This window comes from Ambystoma mexicanum, chromosome 5q (genome assembly GCF_040938575.1).
Source record: "Ambystoma mexicanum isolate Mex_15411 chromosome 5q, UKY_AmexF1_1, whole genome shotgun sequence".
In the NCBI taxonomy this organism is placed as follows: Eukaryota; Metazoa; Chordata; class Amphibia; order Caudata; family Ambystomatidae; genus Ambystoma; species Ambystoma mexicanum.
In genome coordinates, this window is record NC_090933.1 from 7,326,609 (window position 1) to 7,350,231 (window position 23,623).

The window sequence follows — 23,623 nt, forward strand, 5'->3', positions numbered from 1 at the left end:
TCGTGGTCTGGCCATTTTGGGAGCCAGGCCACCATTTTGGGTTCAGTGCGAAAAACGTGCTCAGAACGCCAAAAGGAGCTCAAAATAAACAAAACGATCGCTGCCACCATTCCAGTCCCTGAATGACTTGCACCGATCAAATACCATCCTAAAAGAGTATCTAGGGCCTGTAGAAGGCTAGAGACCCAAGAGAGCTGTAACTTAGCTTACAGTGCCCTCTTGTGTCATGTTGCACTAAAGCCGCAACACGATAAAAGAAACTACGGGAAACAGCGTTCCCCGGTACTGACTGTCTTAAGGGCATGTCAGTTTCCCCGTAAGAAAGGAGCGAAAGCCCAGAGGAGTGCGGCAGAAGGCTGCACTTCTCTGGCAAAGTCAAGAACAAGGTGAAAACAACAGCAAAAAGTTTAGGGGTTGCCACATGGAAGGAAAATTACCTACAATTACGAAATCTTTCCTAACAGTTGGATATTCCCATCTCATGTTATAGGAAGGGTCTCAGGTTTGGTATTAGAAGCATTGAGATATCACATCTCATGCTATAGGAAGGGTCTCAGGATTGGAATGGGAAGGACTTGGATATCACATCTCATGCTATAGGGAGGGTCTCAAGTTTGATATTAGAAGCTTTGAGATATCACATCTCATGATATCGGAAGGGTCTCAGGATTGGAATGGGAAGGAGTTGGATATCACATCTCAAGCTATAGGAAGGGTCTCAGGATTGGAATGGGAAGGACTTGGATATCACATCTCATGCTATAGGAAGGCTCTCAGGTTTGGAAGGGGAAAGAGTTGGATATCACATTTCATGTTAGAGGTAGGATCTCAGGTTTGGTATTAGAGGCATTGAGATATCACATCTCATGCTATCAGAAGGGTCTCAGGAATGTAATGGGAAGGAGTTGGATATCACATCTCATGCTAAAGGGAGGGTCTCAGGTTTGGAAGGGGAAGGATTTGGATATCACATCTCATGTTATAGGAAGGATCTCAGGTTTGGTATTAGAAGCATTGAGATATCACATCTCATGCTATCGGAAGGATCTCAGGTTTGGTATTAGAAGCATTGAGATATCACATCTCATGCTATCAGAAGAGTCTCAGGATTGGAATAGGAAGGAGTTGGATATCACATCTCATGCTAAAGGGAGGGTCTCAGGTTTGGAAGGGGAAGGATTTGGATATCACATCTCATGTTATCGGAAGGATCTCACGTTTGGTATTAGAAGTATTGAGATATCATATCTCATGCTATAGGAAGGGTCTCAGGATTGGAATGGGAAGGAGTTGGATATCACATCTCATGCTATAGGGAGGGTCTCAGGATTGGAATGGGAAGGACTTAGATATCACATATCATGCTATAGGGAGGGTCTCAGTTTTGATATTAGAAGCATTGAGATATCACATCTCATGCTATCGGAAGTGTCTCAGGATTGGAATGGGAAGGAGCTGGATATCACATCTCATGCTAAAGGAAGGGTCTCAGGTTTGGAACGGGAAGGATTTGGATATCACATCTCATGTTATAGGAAGGGTCTCAGGTTTGGTATAAGCATTGAGATATCACATCTCTGCTATCGGAAGTGTCTCAGGATTGGAATGGGAAGGAGTTGGATATCCCATCTCATGTTATAGGACGGGTCTCAGGTTTGTTATTAGAATCATTGAGATATCATATTGCATGCTGTAGGAAGGGTCTAAGGGTTGGAATGTGAAGGACTTGGATATCACATCTCATGCTATAGATAGGCTCTTAGGTTTAGAAAGGGAAGGAGTTGGATATCACATTTCATGTTAGAGGAAGGATCTCAGGTTTGGTATTAGAAGCATTGAGATATCACATCTCATGCTATAGGAAGGGTCTCAGGATTGGAATGGGAAGCAGTTGGATATCACATCTCATGCTATAGGAAGGGTCTCAGGTTTGGTATAAGCATTGAGATATCACATCTCATGCTATAGGACGGGTATCAGGATTGGAATGGATGGAGTTGGATATCACATCTCATGTTATAGGAAGGATCTCAGGTTTGGTATTAGAAGCATTGAGACATCACATCTCATGCTATAGGAAGGGTCTCAGGGTTGGAATGGGAAGGAGTTGGATATCACATCTCATCCAATAGGAAGGGTCTCAGGTTTGGAATGGGAAGGAATTGGATATCACATCTCATGTTATAGGAAGGATCTCAGGTTTGGTATTAGAAGCATTGAGATATCACATCTCATGCTATAGGAAGGGTCTCAGGATTGGAATGTGAAGGATTTGGATATCACATCTCATGCTAAAGGAAGGGTCTCAGGTTTGGTAGAAGCATTGAGATATCACGTCTCTGCTATCGGAAGGGTCTCAGGATTGGATTGGGAAGGAGTTGGATATCCCTTCTCATGCTATAGGAAGGGTCTCAGGATTTGAATGGCAAGGAGTTGGATATCACATCTCATGCCATAGGAAGGGTCTCAGGTTTGGTATAAGCATTGAGATATCACATCTCTGCTATCGGAAGGGTCTCAGGATTGGATTGGGAAGGAGTTGGATATCCCTTCTCATGCTATAGGAAGTGTCTCAGGTTGGAATGGGAAGGAGTTGGATATCACATCTCATGTTATAGTAAGGGTCTCAGGATTGGAATGGGAAGGATTTGGATATCACATCTCTTGCTATAGGAAGGGTCTCAGGATTGGAATGGGTAGGAGTTGGATATTACTTTCTTGCTATAGGAAGGGTCTCATGTTTGGAATGGGAAGGAGTTGGATATCACATATGCTATAGTTAGTGTCTCAGGTTTGGAACGGGAAGGAGTTGGATATCACATCTCATGTTATAGGAAGGGTCTCAGGTTTGGTATAAGCATTGAGATATCACATCTCTGCTATCGGAAGCGGCTCAGGATTGGAATGGGAAGGAGTTGGATATCCCATCTCATGTTATAGGAAGAGTCTCTGGTTTGGTATTAGAATCATTGAGATATCACATCGCATGCTGTAGGAAGGGTCTAAGGATTGGAATGGGATGGACTTGGATATCACATCTCATGCTATAGGTAGGCTCTCAGGTTTGCTATAAGCATTGAGATATCACATCTCATGCTATAGGAAGGGTCTCAGGATTGGAATGGGAAGGAATTGGATATCACATCTCATGCTATAGGAAGGGTCTCAGATTTGGTATAAGCATTGAGATATCACATCTCATGCTAAAGGAAGGGTCTCAGGATTGGAATGGGAAGGAGTTGTATATGACATCTCAGGCCATAGGAAGGTTCTCAGGTTTGGTATAAGCATTGAGATATCACATCTCTGCTATCGGAAAGGTCTCAGGATTGGAATGGGAAGGAGTTGGATATCCCATCTCATGTTATAGGAAGGGTCTCAGGTTTGGTATTAGAAGCATAGAGATATCACATCTCATGCTATAGGAAGGGTCTCAGGATTGGAAGGGGAAGGATTTGGATATCACATCTCATGTTATAGGACGGGTCTCAGGTTTGGTATTAGAAGCATTGAGATATCAAGTCTCATGGTATAAGAAGGGTCTCAGAATTGGAATGGGAAGGAGTTGGATATCACACCTCAAGCTATAGGAAGGGTCTCAGGATTGGAATGGGAAGGAGTTTGATATCACATCTCATGCCATAGTATGGGTCTCAGGTTTGGTAGAAGCATTGGGATATCACATCTCATGCTATCGGAAGGGTATCAGTATTGGATTTGGAAGAAGTTGGATATCCCATCTCATGCTATAGGAAGGGTCTCATGTTGGAATGGGAAGGAGTTGGATATCACATTTCATGTTATAGGAAGGGTCTCAGGATTGGAATGGGAAGGACTTGGATATCATATCTCATGCTATAGGACGGGTCTCAGGTTTGTTATTAGAATCATTGAGATATCATATTGCATGCTGTAGGAAGGGTCTAAGGATTGGAATGGGAAGGACCTGGATATCACATCTCATGCTATAGATAGGCTCTTAGGTTTGGAAAGGGAAGGAGTTGGATATCACATTTCATGTTAGAGGAAGGATCTCAGGTTTGGTATTAGAAGCATTGAGATATCACATCTCATGCTATAGGAAGGGTCTCAGGATTGGAATGGGAAGTAGTCGGATATCACATCTCATGCTATAGGAAGGGTCTCAGGTTTGGTATAAGCATTGAGATATCACATCTCATGCTATAGGACGGGTCTCAGGATTGGAATGGAAGGAGTTGGATATCACATCTCATGTTATAGGAAGGATCTCAGGTTTGGTATTAGAAGCATTGAGATATCACATCTCATGCTATAGGAAGGGTCTCAGGATTGGAATGGGAAGTAGTTGGATATCACATCTCATGCTATAGGAAGGGTCTCAGGTTTGGTATAAGCATTGAGATATCACATCTCATGCTATAGGACGGGTCTCAGGGTTGGAATGGGAAGGAGTTGGATATCACAACTCATCCAATAGGAAGGGTCTCAGGTTTGGAATGGGAAGGAATTGGATATCACATCTCATGTTATAGGAAGGATCTCAGGTTTGGTATTAGAAGCATTGAGATATCACATCTCATGCTATAGGAAGGGTCTCAGGATTGGAATGTGAAGGATTTGGATATCACATCTCATGCTAAAGGAAGGGTCTCAGGTTTGGTAGAAGCATTGAGATATCACGTCTCTGCTATCGGAAGGTTCTCAGGATTGGATTGGGAAGGAGTTGGATATCCCTTCTCATGCTATAGGAAGGGTCTCAGGATTTGAATGGCAAGGAGTTGGATATCACATCTCATGCCATAGGAAGGGTCTCAGGTTTGGTATAAGCATTGAGATATCACATCTCTGCTATCGGAAGGGTCTCAGGATTGGAATGGGAAGGAGTTGGTGTTAAGACGGATTTCTGAACTCTGTCCTGGTGGCGCAGAAGTTCAGAAGGCCAACCTAATTACTTGGAACAGGGTAACCTCTGGACGAGCCAGACCAATCAAGGTAGCGATCGCGGCGGTCAAGACTAGGTCTCAAGAGGGGTGAGGGTGACTGAAAGCCCGCAATGAGCACACAAAGCAAGAGCGCTTACAAACTACTCCAAACAGTTGTTATATCAAAAATATATACACATTTATTTTAAGGCCTTTAAAATAATGACCGTAGCGAAAAAATCACAATATCACAGTATTAAACCAACACATACCATATCAACAGAATATATATACAAATACGACAGTCTTAAGCATTAGAGGCACGAAATGTGTAGTCCACCTGCCAGGGAAGGAAAACAGGCAGTGCGATAACGCTTTAGACTCAGTTCGCCTTCAGAGGCACCTAACTAGATGGAAGTCCGAGCCCTGCGAAGAGTGGAGCCTTGTGCTCAAAGTACCTGCCACGCCGGTGCCAACGGGCAAAAGGAGAAGCTCTTCAGAGGAAGTCAGGCAGTTCGGGTTAGTGCACAGCAGAAGGAGAACAGGTTCCGCAACTCAAGCGCAGCCTCCACAGCGAGCAGAAGCAGAGCGCGAGTACGGCAAAAGGGTGCTGTTTTTACACAGCAGGGAAAAGCAATGGGATACTGCAGGAGGGCGACCAGATCCTTGCTATACTACTCACCGGTCCCCGAAGCAAGCAGACCCAGGCTTCTCCACGTTAGTTTCAGCAGCTGGCAGGTTCAGAAGAGCAGGGAACGCCTCGTAGTCGTGTAGAGCAAAAAGACGTCCCAATCGACGAAACCGGCACAGTTTGTTGCCGCAGCAGGACAACGGAGCGGCCGTGTGTATTCGAGCCAAATGTACACTCCTCCCTTCAGACTTGGGAACGCCAAGTGTACGAAGCGTGGGAGAGTGACAAGGACTCGAAATACAACACAACCTGGCGGCGGTTACAGAGCAGGACTCCCTTGTAAGCTGGTCAGTCAACTGGATGGCCCAGAGACACTTCCGAAGGCTTACTTGGCAGGAGATGATGAAGTCGCCGGGAATAGCTGTTCCTGCTATTCCAAAGGTCGAAGCACCAGTACAGGCCTTCTGGTTCGATCAAAGGAGGAAAGGGTTTCACAGGACGACAGCAGTGCAAAGGAGGATTCCTTCAGCGGGTCACCAGCGATTCCTCGGTCCAGCCTCGTGGTTGCAGGATACTTGGCTCCTGTATTCCTTCGTTCGTGAGAACTCAGGAGATCGACATGGTAGTGGTGTTTCCAGCCCCCTCTTATCCACGGTTCCCTTCGCGCCAAAACGGAGGGGAGCCAATGGGAGATCCGCTCATCAACACACATACCATACGTGGACCAATCACGGACCACGGTGGTCCCAGGCATTCACACCACCCTAGACTCTCTGGCACCCAGGATGTGTATTGGGACCAGACATCCCAGCCCACACCCTGGAGGCACACAAACGACATGTAGAAGCCCGCGAAAGCAACCACGTTTCGCGGGAAAGTACATGCCCAAATAAGGAAGGCCCCGGGTCGCTCGACCTGGGGAAGGTGAAGGGAGCAAGACGGTCAGTGGACAAGACAAAGGAGCCTCGTGGTCTGGCCATTTTGGGAGCCAGGCCACCATTTTGGGTTCAGTGCGAAAAACGTGCTCAGAACGCCAAAAGGAGCTCAAAATAAACAAAACGATCGCTGCCACCATTCCAGTCCCTGAATGACTTGCACCGATCAAATACCATCCTAAAAGAGTATCTAGGGCCTGTAGAAGGCTAGAGACCCAAGAGAGCTGTAACTTAGCTTACAGTGCCCTCTTGTGTCATGTTGCACTAAAGCCGCAACATGATAAAAGAAACTACGGGAAACAGCGTTCCCCGGTACTGGCTGTCTTAAGGGCATGTCAGTTTCCCCGTAAGAAAGGAGCGAAAGCCCAGAGGAGTGCGGCAGAAGGCTGCACTTCTCTGGCAAAGTCAAGAACAAGGTGAAAACAACAGCAAAAAGTTTAGGGGTTGCCACATGGAAGGAAAATTACCTACAATTACGAAATCTTTCCTAACACTCGCCCCTCCCAGACTATGGACAGGGGGAACTAATCCACCCCTGGATGAGTCTCTTGTTCAGGTCGGTTAAACATTCTGGACAACCCATCAGCATTGCTATGTTGGACACCTGGCCTATGCTCAATAGTGAAGTCGAAGCATTGTAGACTTATGGACCACCTAAGCAACTTTGGATTCTCCCCCTTCATGTTCATTAGCCACTTTAACGGCTTATGGTCAGTTTGCACAGTGAAGTGGGTCCCATAGAGGTAGGGCCTCAGCTTCCTTAGGGCCCACACAACAGAGAAACATTCTTTCTCTACCGTGGACCATCTGAGCTCTCTGTCCTTAAGCTGGCGACTAATAAAACCGATAGGGTGTTCCTTACCCTTCTCATCTACTTGTGATAGTACAGCTCCTATCCCAGTGTCAGAGGCGTCCGTCTGCACGATAAAAGGTCTTTGATAATCAGGGGCCCTAAGGACAGGGGCCTGGCACAAGGAGTCTTTTAAGCCATTGAAGGCCTTCTCACACTCGTCGGTCCAAGTTACCTTCTTGGGTTTCTTCGGAGTTGTGAGGGCAGTCAGAGGAGCAGCTATGGTGCCATAGTCTGCCACAAAATTGCGGTAATACCCCGTGAGTCCTAAAAAGGCTCTCACTTGGGTTTGCGTAGTGGGGGTACTGCTTGTACCTGACTGAGTAGAGGCTGTCTCCTCCCTCCACCTACTTCATGTCCAAGGTAAACCACTGAGCCTTGTCCATTTTGGTGAGGGGCCACTCGGACCCCCTCAAAAGAGCTATCTGAAGGACTGCTTGGGAACAGGTTGGGGAGAGGTTCAGACTCCTCTCCCGCAACGTCTGAAGCCAGTAGCAGTGCTGCGATTTCGACGCTTGGGCCGAAAGCCTTCAGCCTATTCGCGTGAAACACTTTTGGAGCCTGTCCAGGCCGTCCAAGGTCCACTGAATAGTTAACCTCACCCAGGGGCTCCACCACTGGGTAAGGGCCTGACCATTTGTCCTGTAAAGCTCGAGGCCTTATGGGATTCATGATCAGGACTTGCTGACCAAGTGTAAAGTTGATGAGGGAAGCTTTCTGGTCGTACCAATGTTTCACCAGCGCTTGCCCTGCCTTCAATTTATCACTAGCCAAGCCCATCAGAAGTACCATCCGTTTTCTGAGCCCTAGCACATAATCAACTACGTTGGTAGTAACAGGGGGAGTGGGCATCTCCCATCCCTCTTTGACGATGGCTAAGGGTCCCCGTACGGGATGACCGAACAGAAGTTCGAAGGGGCTGAAGCCAACACCCTCCTGTGGTACCTCTCGGTAGGCAAACAGTAAGCATGAAACAAGAAGATCCCATTTTCTTCTCTGAGGCTCCTCCAGAGCCCCAATAATGCTCTTTAACGTCCTGTTGAAACGCCCCCCCAGACCATTGGTCTGGGGGTGGTATGCAGAAGAGAACCTGTAGGTGACCCCACATTCTTTCCACATAGCCTGCCTATACTTCGACATAAAGTTGCTGCCATCATCCGGCACAACTTCTTTAGGGAAGCCAACCCTAGTATATATGCCGAGTAAAGCTTCTGCAACTGACTTGGCAGTTACATTTTTCCATGGGATGGCCTCAGGATACCTGGTTGCATGGTCGACCAGCACCAGGATAAACCTATTGCCCGAGGATGTTTGCGGGTCAAGGGGACCAACCATGTCGATCCCTACCCTTTCAAATGGTACCCCCACAACTGGGAGCGGTACCAACGGAGCTTGGATTGTCGCGCCAACCTTACCAGACAACTGGCAGGAGGCACAACTCCTGCAGTGACTTTCTACTTGCACCCCCATCTTGGGCCAGTAGAAGTGCATGGATAACCTTTGCTTGGTCCTCTTCATACCAAGGTGACCAGCAAGGGGAACTTCATGCGCCAACTGCAGAAGGAAGGGCCTAACAGCAAGGGGAACCACCAACCTCCTATGGTCTCCTTCTGTAGACTCTGTGGGCTCACTATACAGGAGTCCACCTTTCCAATAAATCCTATGCTTCCCAGGAGGTTCACCCTCAAGCTGGGAGCAGGCCTGTCTCCTTAGGCCTTCCAGAGATGGGCACTCACGTTGGCCTTTACTGAATTCGTCCCTATCAGGACCTCCTTCAACTAACAAGTCTTTTAGTTCAGGATGATCGTTGGGGTCGAATACTTCAGGCATCGCCACCTCCTCGTCAGGCCCGGGCGATTGACCAACTTCCTCCACCGCAGTGGTAGGCGAGCTTGGGGGAATATTCTCTTTCCCTCGTTTTGACTTGTAGACTCCTTTCGCCTTGGGTTTCCCCTTCGGCTGGGGCGGCGTATTGGACTTGGCCAATGCTGCCCGTGCTAGAGACCGTGTGTAGGGTCTTTCGGCAGTGTCTCCTACGAGCCCTAAAGCTCTGAGATCATTACCTAACAAGACCTTTCCCGGGACGTTTCTCTGAATGCTCACTGGAATCCTGACTGCTGTACCATTTAAAGTAAGATTTACAGGTATTACTGGAAACATACAGAGGGGGCCGTCAGCCAACTTAGTGGGCATCAGAGTAGCTCTGGCAACTTCCTCTGAGTCTACCAAGGTAGAATCCACTACAGTGCGACTGCACCCACTATCCCTAAGAGCTGGAGTATCCACTCCAGTGATCAGCACACTTTCTTTAAAGTAGTGCTTGGTATTATCCGGAATCCTAGCATAAGCCTCTGCGACTTTCGGCTCCCAGGAACCTAGGGACACTAAAACTACCTCAGCCTCTATTCCGCTGGGAAACGAGTCTGAGGAGAAGGATGCTCCTGTAATCTCTTCTTCCTCGTAGGAGGAGAAGGCCAGATTAGCGGAGTGGACCCCCAAAGGTCTAACCTTACACCGGGGATCCCCCTTCACATGGTCAGTTGCTCCACAAGAAAAACAAGCCCCAGTGGGTCTGTTTACGTAGGGAGGCTTATTGTAACCAGAGTTCTGTTGCGGAGGCGGACCTCCACTACCCTGTGAGTTCTCTTGTGTCTTACCCTTATTTTTCTTTTTGTGGCCCTTATGGGAAGAAGATTTAGCAGATTCCTCACCCTCCATATCTTTGGACTTTTTCCCTTCCTCCTGCTTACCAGGATGAGTTTTGTCCTTATGGGACACTCGATGTGACACCCATAAATCTGCTGCAATGGCCAGCTTCTTAGGATCTATCTCCTTCGAATCGGCCAAATGCTGCTTAAGCTCCGGGGAAGAAGAACCAAAAATGTGTTCCAGCATGACAAGATTTATCATGCCTTCGAAGGTAGAAACCTTATAACCTTCGACCCAGCCAGTTAAGTTTTTCAAAGATTCAGCGACATAAGATACCCAAGTACCACCTTCCTTTTTCTTATACTCTCGAAAACGCTTTAAATATTGGGCCGGAGTCTTCCCAAACTTTAAAATGAGAGTTTGCTTTAACATTGCGAAATCAGCTCGCTCAGCCTTCGACATTTCCATAATGGCACTACAGCCAGAATGGGGCAGTCTGCTGAGTAACCACGCAATCTTATCAGCATTGTCAACTTTCTGAACTTCGCATGCATACTCAAACGCATTCAGCCAGTCCATAATGTCATTCCGTTCTTCATACACACTGAGCAGATCTTTTGGAAACCGTGGATGAGAGGAGGCCCCAGACCCATGTCCAGGACCCTGGGACCCATTTGCAACCTGAAGCTTGGCCAGTTCCAACTGATGATCCCTGTCTTTCTGTTTTTCTGCCTGTTCGATTTTTAGTTTGGCTATGCTGAATTCAAGCTCCTGCTGCCTAAACCGCAGCTCTTGCTTCTTGAATTCAAGCATAGCATCCCCATCAACACTGGCAGAGGAAACATTAGACATCTCGTCCTCCCTGTCCTCGTGGTCGCGATGGATCAGTGCAGCGGCAGAACCGTCGGTTCTACCAGTGAGAGCAGCCCCACCATCTTCTGCACTGTCCTCAGAAGTTATAGCGTCAAGCTGCGCTTCTTGCCACGCCACGATTCTTTGGATCATTTCCAATTTAGTGCCTTGAGAGGAAACACCTCTCTTCGCACACATCTTCTTCAATGTTTCTGATTTGGAAGCATTTAAAGTTAACAAGGTATTTGTTTCCATACTGTTTGATAGGACTATGGCCTTTTTAAAGTTATACTACAACAATTCACTACGTGTACTGGTTGGAATAACCTGAAATGCCTTAGTTCGAGCGCAACACTGGATACCCTCAGTCGTATCCCACCGCTGTACACCAATTTGTTAAGACGGATTTCTGAACTCTGTCCTGGTGGCGCAGAAGTTCAGAAGGCCAACCTAATTACTTGGAACAGGGTAACCTCTGGACGAGCCAGACCAATCAAGGTAGCGATCGCGGCGGTCAAGACTAGGTCTCAAGAGGGGTGAGGGTGACTGAAAGCCCGCAATGAGCACACAAAGCAAGAGCGCTTACAAACTACTCCAAACAGTTGTTATATCAAAAATATATACACATTTATTTTAAGGCCTTTAAAATAATGACCGTAGCGAAAAAATCACAATATCACAGTATTAAACCAACACATACCATATCAACACAATATATATACAAATACGACAGTCTTAAGCATTAGAGGCACGAAATGTGTAGTCCACCTGCCAGGGAAGGAAAACAGGCAGTGCGATAACGCTTTAGACTCAGTTCGCCTTCAGAGGCACCTAACTAGATGGAAGTCCGAGCCCTGTGAAGAGTGGAGCCTTGTGCTCAAAGTACCTGCCACGCCGGTGCCAACGGGCAAAAGGAGAAGCTCTTCAGAGGAAGTCAGGCAGTTCGGGTTAGTGCACAGCAGAAGGAGAACAGGTTCCGCAACTCAAGCGCAGCCTCCACAGCGAGCAGAAGCAGAGCGCGAGTACGGCAAAAGGGTGCTGTTTTTACACAGCAGGGAAAAGCAATGGGATACTGCAGGAGGGCGACCAGATCCTAGCTATACTACTCACCGGTCCCCGAAGCAAGCAGACCCAGGCTTCTCCACGTTAGTTTCAGCAGCTGGCAGGTTCAGAAGAGCAGGGAACGCCTCGTAGTCGTGTAGAGCAAAAAGACGTCCCAATCGACGAAACCGGCACAGTTTGTTGCCGCAGCAGGACAACGGAGCGGCCGTGTGTATTCGAGCCAAATGTACACTCCTCCCTTCAGACTTGGGAACGCCAAGTGTACGAAGCGTGGGAGAGTGACAAGGACTCGAAATACAACACAACCTGGCGGCGGTTACAGAGCAGGACTCCCTTGTAAGCTGGTCAGTCAACTGGATGGCCCAGAGACACTTCCGAAGGCTTACTTGGCAGGAGATGATGAAGTCGCCGGGAATAGCTGTTCCTGCTATTCCAAAGGTCGAAGCACCAGTACAGGCCTTCTGGTTCGATCAAAGGAGGAAAGGGTTTCACAGGACGACAGCAGTGCAAAGGAGGATTCCTTCAGCGGGTCACCAGCGATTCCTCCGTCCAGCCTCGTGGTTGCAGGATACTTGGCTCCTGTATTCCTTCGTTCGTGAGAACTCAGGAGATCGACATGGTAGTGGTGTTTCCAGCCCCCTCTTATCCACGGTTCCCTTTGCGTCAAAACGGAGGGGAGCCAATGGGAGATCCGCTCATCAACACACATACCATACGTGGACCAATCACGGACCACGGTGGTCCCAGGCATTCACACCACCCTAGACTCTCTGGCACCCAGGATGTGTATTGGGACCAGACATCCCAGCCCACACCCTGGAGGCACACAAACGACATGTAGAAGCCCGCGAAAGCAACCACGTTTCGCGGGAAAGTACATGCCCAAATAAGGAAGGCCCCGGGTCGCTCGACCTGGGGAAGGTGAAGGGAGCAAGACTGTCAGTGGACAAGACAAAGGAGCCTCGTGGTCTGGCCATTTTGGGAGCCAGGCCACCATTTTGGGTTCAGTGCGAAAAACGTGCTCAGAACGCCAAAAGGAGCTCAAAATAAACAAAACGATCGCTGCCACCATTCCAGTCCCTGAATGACTTGCACCGATCAAATACCATCCTAAAAGAGTATCTAGGGCCTGTAGAAGGCTAGAGACCCAAGAGAGCTGTAACTTAGCTTACAGTGCCCTCTTGTGTCATGTTGCACTAAAGCCGCAACACGATAAAAGAAACTACGGGAAACAGCGTTCCCCGTACTGACTGTCTTAAGGGCATGTCAGTTTCCCCGTAAGAAAGGAGCGAAAGCCCAGAGGAGTGCGGCAGAAGGCTGCACTTCTCTGGCAAAGTCAAGAACAAGGTGAAAACAACAGCAAAAAGTTTAGGGGTTGCCACATGGAAGGAAAATTACCTACAATTACGAAATCTTTCCTAACAGTTGGATATTCCCATCTCATGTTATAGGAAGGGTCTCAGGTTTGGTATTAGAAGCATTGAGATATCACATCTCATGCTATAGGAAGGGTCTCAGGATTGGAATGGGAAGGACTTGGATATCACATCTCATGCTATAGGGAGGGTCTCAAGTTTGATATTAGAAGCTTTGAGATATCACATCTCATGATATCGGAAGGGTCTCAGGATTGGAATGGGAAGGAGTTGGATATCACATCTCAAGCTATAGGAAGGGTCTCAGGATTGGAATGGGAAGGACTTGGATATCACATCTCATGCTTTAGGAAGGCTTTCAGGTTTGGAAGGGGAAAGAGTTGGATATCACATTTCATGTTAGAGGTAGGATCTCAGGTTTGGTATTAGAGGCATTGAGATATCACATCTCATGCTATCAGAAGGGTCTCAGGAATGGAATGGGAAGGAGTTGGATATCACATCTCATGCTAAAGGGAGGGTCTCAGGTTTGGAAGGGGAAGGATTTGGATATCACATCTCATGTTATAGGAAGGATCTCAGGTTTGGTATTAGAAGCATTGAGATATCACATCTCATGCTATCGGAAGGATCTCAGGTTTGGTATTAGAAGCATTGAGATATCACATCTCATGCTATCAGAAGAGTCTCAGGATTGGAATAGGAAGGAGTTGGATATCACATCTCATGCTAAAGGGAGGGTCTCAGGTTTGGAAGGGGAAGGATTTGGATATCACATCTCATGTTATCGGAAGGATCTCACGTTTGGTATTAGAAGTATTGAGATATCATATCTCATGTTATAGGAAGGGTCTCAGGATTGGAATGGGAAGGAGTTGGATATCACATCTCATGCTATAGGGAGGGTCTCAGGATTGGAATGGGAAGGACTTAGATATCACATATCATGCTATAGGGAGGGTCTCAGTTTTGATATTAGAAGCATTGAGATATCACATCTCATGCTATCGGAAGTGTCTCAGGATTGGAATGGGAAGGAGCTGGATATCACATCTCATGCTAAAGGAAGGGTCTCAGGTTTGGAACGGGAAGGATTTGGATATCACATCTCATGTTATAGGAAGGGTCTCAGGTTTGGTATAAGCATTGAGATATCACATCTCTGCTATCGGAAGTGTCTCAGGATTGGAATGGGAAGGAGTTGGATATCCCATCTCATGTTATAGGACGGGTCTCAGGTTTGTTATTAGAATCATTGAGATATCATATTGCATGCTGTAGGAAGGGTCTAAGGGTTGGAATGTGAAGGACTTGGATATCACATCTCATGCTATAGATAGGCTCTTAGGTTTGGAAAGGGAAGGAGTTGGATATCACATTTCATGTTAGAGGAAGGATCTCAGGTTTGGTATTAGAAGCATTGAGATATCACATCTCATGCTATAGGAAGGGTCTCAGGATTGGAATGGGAAGCAGTTGGATATCACATCTCATGCTATAGGAAGGGTCTCAGGTTTGGTATAAGCATTGAGATATCACATCTCATGCTATAGGACGGGTCTCAGGATTGGAATGGAAGGAGTTGGATATCACATCTCATGTTATAGGAAGGATCTCAGGTTTGGTATTAGAAGCATTGAGACATCACATCTCATGCTATAGGAAGGGTCTCAGGGTTGGAATGGGAAGGAGTTGGATATCACATCTCATCCAATAGGAAGGGTCTCAGGTTTGGAATGGGAAGGAATTGGATATCACATCTCATGTTATAGGAAGGATCTCAGGTTTGGTATTAGAAGCATTGAGATATCACATCTCATGCTATAGGAAGGGTCTCAGGATTGGAATGTGAAGGATTTGGATATCACATCTCATGCTAAAGGAAGGGTCTCAGGTTTGGTAGAAGCATTGAGATATCACGTCTCTGCTATCGGAAGGGTCTCAGGATTGGATTGGGAAGGAGTTGGATATCCCTTCTCATGCTATAGGAAGGGTCTCAGGATTTGAATGGCAAGGAGTTGGATATCACATCTCATGCCATAGGAAGGGTCTCAGGTTTGGTATAAGCATTGAGATATCACATCTCTGCTATCGGAAGGGTCTCAGGATTGGATTGGGAAGGAGTTGGATATCCCTTCTCATGCTATAGGAAGTGTCTCAGGTTGGAATGGGAAGGAGTTGGATATCACATCTCATGTTATAGGAAGGGTCTCAGGATTGGAATGGGAAGGATTTGGATATCACATCTCTTGCTATAGGAAGGGTCTCAGGATTGGAATGGGAAGGAGTTGTATATGACATCTCAGGCCATAGGAAGGTTCTCAGGTTTGGTATAAGCATTGAGATATCACATCTCTGCTATCGGAAAGGTCTCAGGATTGGAATGGGAAGGAGTTGGATATCCCATCTCATGTTATAGGAAGGGTCTCAGGTTTGGTATTAGAAGCATAGAGATATCACATCTCATGCTATAGGAAGGGTCTCAGGATTGGAATGGGAAGGACTTGGATGTCACATCTCATGCTATAGGGAGGGTCTCAAGTTTGATATTAGAAGCATTGAGATAACAAATCTCATGATATCGGAAGGGTCTCAGGATTGGAATGGGAAGGAGTTGGATATCACATCTCATGATAAAGGAAGGGTCTAAGGTTTGGAAGGGGAAGGATTTGGATATCACATCTCATGTTATAGGACGGGTCTCAGGTTTGGTATTAGAAGCATTGAGATATCAAGTCTCATGGTATAAGAAGGGTCTCAGAATTGGAATGGGAAGGAGTTGGATATCACACCTCAAGCTATAGGAAGGGTCTCAGGATTGGAATGGGAAGGAGTTTGATATCACATCTCATGCCATAGTATGGGTCTCAGGTTTGGTAGAAGCATTGGGATATCACATCTCATGCTATCGGAAGGGTATCAGTATTGGATTTGGAAGAAGTTGGATATCCCATCTCATGCTATAGGAAGGGTCTCAGGTTGGAATGGGAAGGAGTTGGATATCACATTTCATGTTATAGGAAGGGTCTCAGGATTGGAATGGGAAGGACTTGGATATCCCATCTCATGCTATAGGAAGGGTCTCAGGTTGGAATGGGAAGGAGTTGGATATCATATTGCATGCTGTAGGAAGGGTCTAAGGATTGGAATGGGAAGGACCTGGATATCACATCTCATGCTATAGATAGGCTCTTAGGTTTGGAAAGGGAAGGAGTTGGATATCACATTTCATGTTAGAGGAAGGATCTCAGGTTTGGTATTAGAAGCATTGAGATATCACATCTCATGCTATAGGAAGGGTCTCAGGATTGGAATGGGAAGTACTTGGATATCACATCTCATGCTATAGGAAGGGTCTCAGGTTTGGTATAAGCATTGAGATATCACATCTCATGCTATAGGACGGGTCTCAGGATTGGAATGGAAGGAGTTGGATATCACATCTCATGTTATAGGAAGGATCTCAGGTTTGGTATTAGAAGCATTGAGATATCACATCTCATGTTATAGGAAGGGTCTCAGGATTGGAATGGGAAGGACTTGGATATCATATCTCATGCTATAGGACGGGTCTCAGGTTTGTTATTAGAATCATTGAGATATCATATTGCATGCTGTAGGAAGGGTCTAAGGGTTGTAATGGGAAGGACCTGGATATCACATCTCATGCTATAGATAGGCTCTTAGGTTTGGAAAGGGAAGGAGTTGGATATCACATTTCATGTTAGAGGAAGGATCTCAGGTTTGGTATTAGAAGCATTGAGATATCACATCTCATGCTATAGGAAGGGTCTCAGGATTGGAATGGGAAGTAGTTGGATATCACATCTCATGCTATAGGAAGGGTCTCAGGTTTGGTATAAGCATTGAGATATCACATCTCATGCTATAGGACGGGTCTCAGGATTGGAATGGAAGGAGTTGGATATCACATCTCATGTTATAGGAAGGATCTCAGGTTTGGTATTAGAAGCATTGAGATATCACATCTCATGCTATAGGAAGGGTCTCAGGATTGGAATGGGAAGTAGTTGGATATCACATCTCATGCTATAGGAAGGGTCTCAGGTTTGGTATAAGCATTGAGATATCACATCTCATGCTATAGGACGGGTCTCAGGGTTGGAATGGGAAGGAGTTGGATATCACAACTCATCCAATAGGAAGGGTCTCAGGTTTGGAATGGGAAGGAATTGGATATCACATCTCATGTTATAGGAAGGATCTCAGGTTTGGTATTAGAAGCATTGAGATATCACATCTCAGGCTATAGGAAGGGTCTCAGGATTGGAATGTGAAGGATTTGGATATCACATCTCATGCTAAAGGAAGGGTCTCAGGTTTGGTAGAAGCATTGAGATATCACGTCTCTGCTATCGGAAGGTTCTCAGGATTGGATTGGGAAGGAGTTGGATATCCCTTCTCATGCTATAGGAAGGGTCTCAGGATTTGAATGGCAAGGAGTTGGATATCACATCTCATGCCATAGGAAGGGTCTCAGGTTTGGTATAAGCATTGAGATATCACATCTCTGCTATCGGAAGGGTCTCAGGATTGGAATGGGAAGGAGTTGGTGTTAAGACGGATTTCTGAACTCTGTCCTGGTGGCGCAGAAGTTCAGAAGGCCAACCTAATTACTTGGAACAGGGTAACCTCTGGACGAGCCAGACCAATCAAGGTAGCGATCGCGGCGGTCAAGACTAGGTCTCAAGAGGGGTGAGGGTGACTGAAAGCCCGCAATGAGCACACAAAGCAAGAGCGCTTACAAACTACTCCAAACAGTTGTTATATCAAAAATATATACACATTTATTTTAAGGCCTTTAAAATAATGACCGTAGCGAAAAAATCACAATATCACAGTATTAAACCAACACATACCATATCAACACAATATATATACAAATACGACAGTCTTAAGCATTAGAGGCACGAAATGTGTAGTCCACCTGCCAGGGAAGGAAAACAGGCAGTGCGATAACGCTTTAGACTCAGTTCGCCTTCAGAGGCACCTAACTAGATGGAAGTCCGAGCCCTGCGAAGAGTGGAGCCTTGTGCTCAAAGTACCTGCCACGCCGGTGCCAACGGGCAAAAGGAGAAGCTCTTCGGAGGAAGTCAGGCAGTTCGGGTTAGTGCACAGCAGAAGGAGAACAGGTTCCGCAACTCAAGCGCAGCCTCCACAGCGAGCAGAAGCAGAGCGCGAGTACGGCAAAAGGGTGCTGTTTTTACACAGCAGGGAAAAGCAATGGGATACTGCAGGAGGGCGACCAGATCCTAGCTATACTACTCACCGGTCCCCGAAGCAAGCAGACCCAGGCTTCTCCACGTTAGTTTCAGCAGCTGGCAGGTTCAGAAGAGCAGGGAACGCCTCGTAGTCGTGTAGAGCAAAAAGACATCCCAATCGACGAAACCGGCACAGTTTGTTGCCGCAGCAGGACAACGGAGCGGCCGTGTGTATTCGAGCCAAATGTACACTCCTCCCTTCAGACTTGGGAACGCCAAGTGTACGAAGCGTGGGAGAGTGACAAGGACTCGAAATACAACACAACCTGGCGGCGGTTACAGAGCAGGACTCCCTTGTAAGCTGGTCAGTCAACTGGATGGCCCAGAGACACTTCCGAAGGCTTACTTGGCAGGAGATGATGAAGTCGCCGGGAATAGCTGTTCCTGCTATTCCAAAGGTCGAAGCACCAGTACAGGCCTTCTGGTTCGATCAAAGGAGGAAAGGGTTTCACAGGACGACAGCAGTGCAAAGGAGGATTCCTTCAGCGGGTCACCAGCGATTCCTCGGTCCAGCCTCGTGGTTGCAGGATACTTGGCTCCTGTATTCCTTCGTTCGTGAGAACTCAGGAGATCGACATGGTAGTGGTGTTTCCAGCCCCCTCTTATCCACGGTTCCCTTCGCGCCAAAACGGAGGGGAGCCAATGGGAGATCCGCTCATCAACACACATACCATACGTGGACCAATCACGGACCACGGTGGTCCCAGGCATTCACACCACCCTAGACTCTCTGGCACCCAGGATGTGTATTGGGACCAGACATCCCAGCCCACACCCTGGAGGCACACAAACGACATGTAGAAGCCCGCAAAAGCAACCACGTTTCGCGGGAAAGTACATGCCCAAATAAGGAAGGCCCCGGGTCGCTCGACCTGGGGAAGGTGAAGGGAGCAAGACGGTCAGTGGACAAGACAAAGGAGCCTCGTGGTCTGGCCATTTTGGGAGCCAGGCCACCATTTTGGGTTCAGTGCGAAAAACGTGCTCAGAACGCCAAAAGGAGCTCAAAATAAACAAAACGATCGCTGCCACCATTCCAGTCCCTGAATGACTTGCACCGATCAAATACCATCCTAAAAGAGTATCTAGGGCCTGTAGAAGGCTAGAGACCCAAGAGAGCTGTAACTTAGCTTACAGTGCCCTCTTGTGTCATGTTGCACTAAAGCCGCAACATGATAAAAGAAACTACGGGAAACAGCGTTCCCCGGTACTGGCTGTCTTAAGGGCATGTCAGTTTCCCCGTAAGAAAGGAGCGAAAGCCCAGAGGAGTGCGGCAGAAGGCTGCACTTCTCTGGCAAAGTCAAGAACAAGGTGAAAACAACAGCAAAAAGTTTAGGGGTTGCCACATGGAAGGAAAATTACCTACAATTACGAAATCTTTCCTAACACTCGCCCCTCCCAGACTATGGACAGGGGGAACTAATCCACCCCTGGATGAGTCTCTTGTTCAGGTCGGTTAAACATTCTGGACAACCCATCAGCATTGCTATGTTGGACACCTGGCCTATGCTCAATAGTGAAGTCGAAGCCTTGTAGACTTATGGACCACCTAAGCAACTTTGGATTCTCCCCCTTCATGTTCATTAGCCACTTTAACGGCTTATGGTCAGTTTGCACAGTGAAGTGGGTCCCATAGAGGTAGGGCCTCAGCTTCCTTAGGGCCCACACAACAGAGAAACATTCTTTCTCTACCGTGGACCATCTGAGCTCTCTGTCCTTAAGCTGGCGACTAATAAAACCGATAGGGTGTTCCTTACCCTTCTCATCTACTTGTGATAGTACAGCTCCTATCCCAGTGTCAGAGGCGTCCGTCTGCACGATAAAAGGTCTTTGATAATCAGGGGCCCTAAGGACAGGGGCCTGGCACAAGGAGTCTTTTAAGCCATTGAAGGCCTTCTCACACTCGTCGGTCCAAGTTACCTTCTTGGGTTTCTTCGGAGTTGTGAGGGCAGTCAGAGGAGCAGCTATGGTGCCATAGTCTGCCACAAAATTGCGGTAATACCCCGTGAGTCCTAAAAAGGCTCTCACTTGGGTTTGCGTAGTGGGGGTAGGCCAGTCTTGTACTGCTTGTACCTGACTGAGTAGAGGCTGTCTCCTCCCTCCACCTACTTCATGTCCAAGGTAAACCACTGAGCCTTGTCCATTTTGGTGAGGGGCCACTCGGACCCCCTCAAAAGAGCTATCTGAAGGACTGCTTGGGAACAGCTCGGGGAGAGGTTCAGACTCCTCTCCCGCAACGTCTGAAGCCAGTAGCAGTGCTGCGATTTCGACGCTTGGGCCGAAAGCCTTCAGCCTATTCGCGTGAAACACTTTTGGAGCCTGTCCAGGCCTTCCAAGGTCCACTGAATAGTTAACCTCACCCAGGGGCTCCACCACTGGGTAAGGGCCTGACCATTTGTCCTGTAAAGCTCGAGGCCTTATGGGATTCATGATCAGGACTTGCTGACCAAGTGTAAAGTTGATGAGGGAAGCTTTCTGGTCGTACCAATGTTTCACCAGCGCTTGCCCTGCCTTCAATTTATCACTAGCCAAGCCCATCAGAAGTACCATCCGTTTTCTGAGCCCTAGCACATAATCAACTACGTTGGTAGTAACAGGGGGAGTGGGCATCTCCCATCCCTCTTTGACGATGGCTAAGGGTCCCCGTACGGGATGACCGAACAGAAGTTCGAAGGGGCTGAAGCCAACACCCTCCTGTGGTACCTCTCGGTAGGCAAACAGTAAGCATGAAACAAGAAGATCCCATTTTCTTCTCTGAGGCTCCTCCAGAGCCCCAATCATGCTCTTTAACGTCCTGTTGAAACGCCCCCCCAGACCATTGGTCTGGGGGTGGTATGCAGAAGAGAACCTGTAGGTGACCCCACATTCTTTCCACATAGCCTGCCTATACTTCGACATAAAGTTGCTGCCATCATCCGGCACAACTTCTTTAGGGAAGCTAACCCTAGTAAATATGCCGAGTAAAGCTTCTGCAACTGACTTGGAAGTTACAGTTTTCCATGGGATGGCCTCAGGATACCTGGTTGCATGGTCGACCAGCACCAGGATAAACCTATTGCCCGAGGATGTTTGCGGGTCAAGGGGACCAACCATGTCGATCCCTACCCTTTCAAATGGTACCCCCACAACTGGGAGCGGTACCAACGGAGCTTGGATTGTCGCGCCAACCTTACCAGACAACTGGCAGGAGGCACAACTCCTGCAGTGACTTTCTACTTGCACCCCCATCTTGGGCCAGTAGAAGTGCATGGATAACCTTTGCTTGGTCCTCTTCATACCAAGGTGACCAGCAAGGGGAACTTCATGCGCCAACTGCAGAAGGAAGGGCCTAACAGCAAGGGGAACCACCAACCTCCTATGGTCTCCTTCTGTAGACTCTGTGGGCTCACTATACAGGAGTCCACCTTCCCAATAAATCCTATGCTTCCCAGGAGGTTCACCCTCAAGCTGGGAGCAGGCCTGTCTCCTTAGGCCTTCCAGAGATGGGCACTCACGTTGGCCTTTACTGAATTCGTCCCTATCAGGACCTCCTTCAACTAACAAGTCTTTTAGTTCAGGATGATCGTTGGGGTCGAATACTTCAGGCATCGCCACCTCCTCGTCAGGCCCGGGCGATTGACCAACTTCCTCCACCGCAGTGGTAGGCGAGCTCGGGGGAATATTCTCTTTCCCTCGTTTTGACTTGTAGACTCCTTTCGCCTTGGGTTTCCCCTTCGGCTGGGGCGGCGTATTGGACTTGGCCAATGCTGCCCGTGCTAGAGACCGTGTGTAGGGTCTTTCGGCAGTGTCTCCTACGAGCCCTAAAGCTCTGAGATCATTACCTAACAAGACCTTTCCCGGGACGTTTCTCTGAATGCTCACTGGAATCCTGACTGCTGTACCATTTAAAGTAAGATTTACAGGTATTACTGGAAACATACGGAGGGGGCCGTCAGCCAACTTAGTGGGCATCAGAGTAGCTCTGGCAACTTCCTCTGAGTCTACCAAGGTAGAATCCACTACAGTGCGACTGCACCCACTATCCCTAAGAGCTGGAGTATCCACTCCAGTGATCAGCACACTGTCTTTAAAGTAGTGCTTGGTATTATCCGGAATCCTAGCATAAGCCTCTGCGACTTTCGGCTCCCAGGAACCTAGGGACACTAAAACTACCTCAGCCTCTATTCCGCTGGGAAACGAGTCTGAGGAGAAGGATGCTCCTGTAATCTCTTCTTCCTCGTAGGAGGAGAAGGCCAGATTAGCGGAGTGGACCCCCAAAGGTCTAACCTTACACCGGGGATCCCCCTTCACATGGTCAGTTGCTCCACAAGAAAAACAAGCCCCAGTGGGTCTGTTTACGTAGGGAGGTTTATTGTAACCAGAGTTCTGTTGCGGAGGCGGACCTCCACTACCCTGTGAGTTCTCTTGTGTCTTACCCTTATTTTTCTTTTTGTGGCCCTTATGGGAAGAAGATTTAGCAGATTCCTCACCCTCCATATCTTTGGACTTTTTCCCTTCCTCCTGCTTACCAGGATGAGTTTTGTCCTTATGGGACACTCGATGTGACACCCATAAATCTGCTGCAATGGCCAGCTTCTTAGGATCTATCTCCTTCGAATCGGCCAAATGCTGCTTAAGCTCCGGGGAAGAAGAACCAAAAATGTGTTCCAGCATGACAAGATTTATCATGCCTTCGAAGGTAGAAACCTTATAACCTTCGACCCAGCCAGTTAAGTTTTTCAAAGATTCAGCGACATAAGATACCCAAGTACCACCTTCCTTTTTCTTATACTCTCGAAAACGCTTTAAATATTGGGCCGGAGTCTTCCCAAACTTTAAAATGAGAGTTTGCTTTAACATTGCGAAATCAGCTCGCTCAGCCTTCGACATTTCCATAATGGCACTACAGCCAGAATGGGGCAGTCTGCTGAGTAACCACGCAATCTTATCAGCATTGTCAACTTTCTGAACTTCGCATGCATACTCAAACGCATTCAGCCAGTCCATAATGTCATTCCGTTCTTCATACACACTGAGCAGATCTTTTGGAAACCGTGGATGAGAGGAGGGCCCCAGACCCATGTCCAGGACCCTGGGACCCATTTG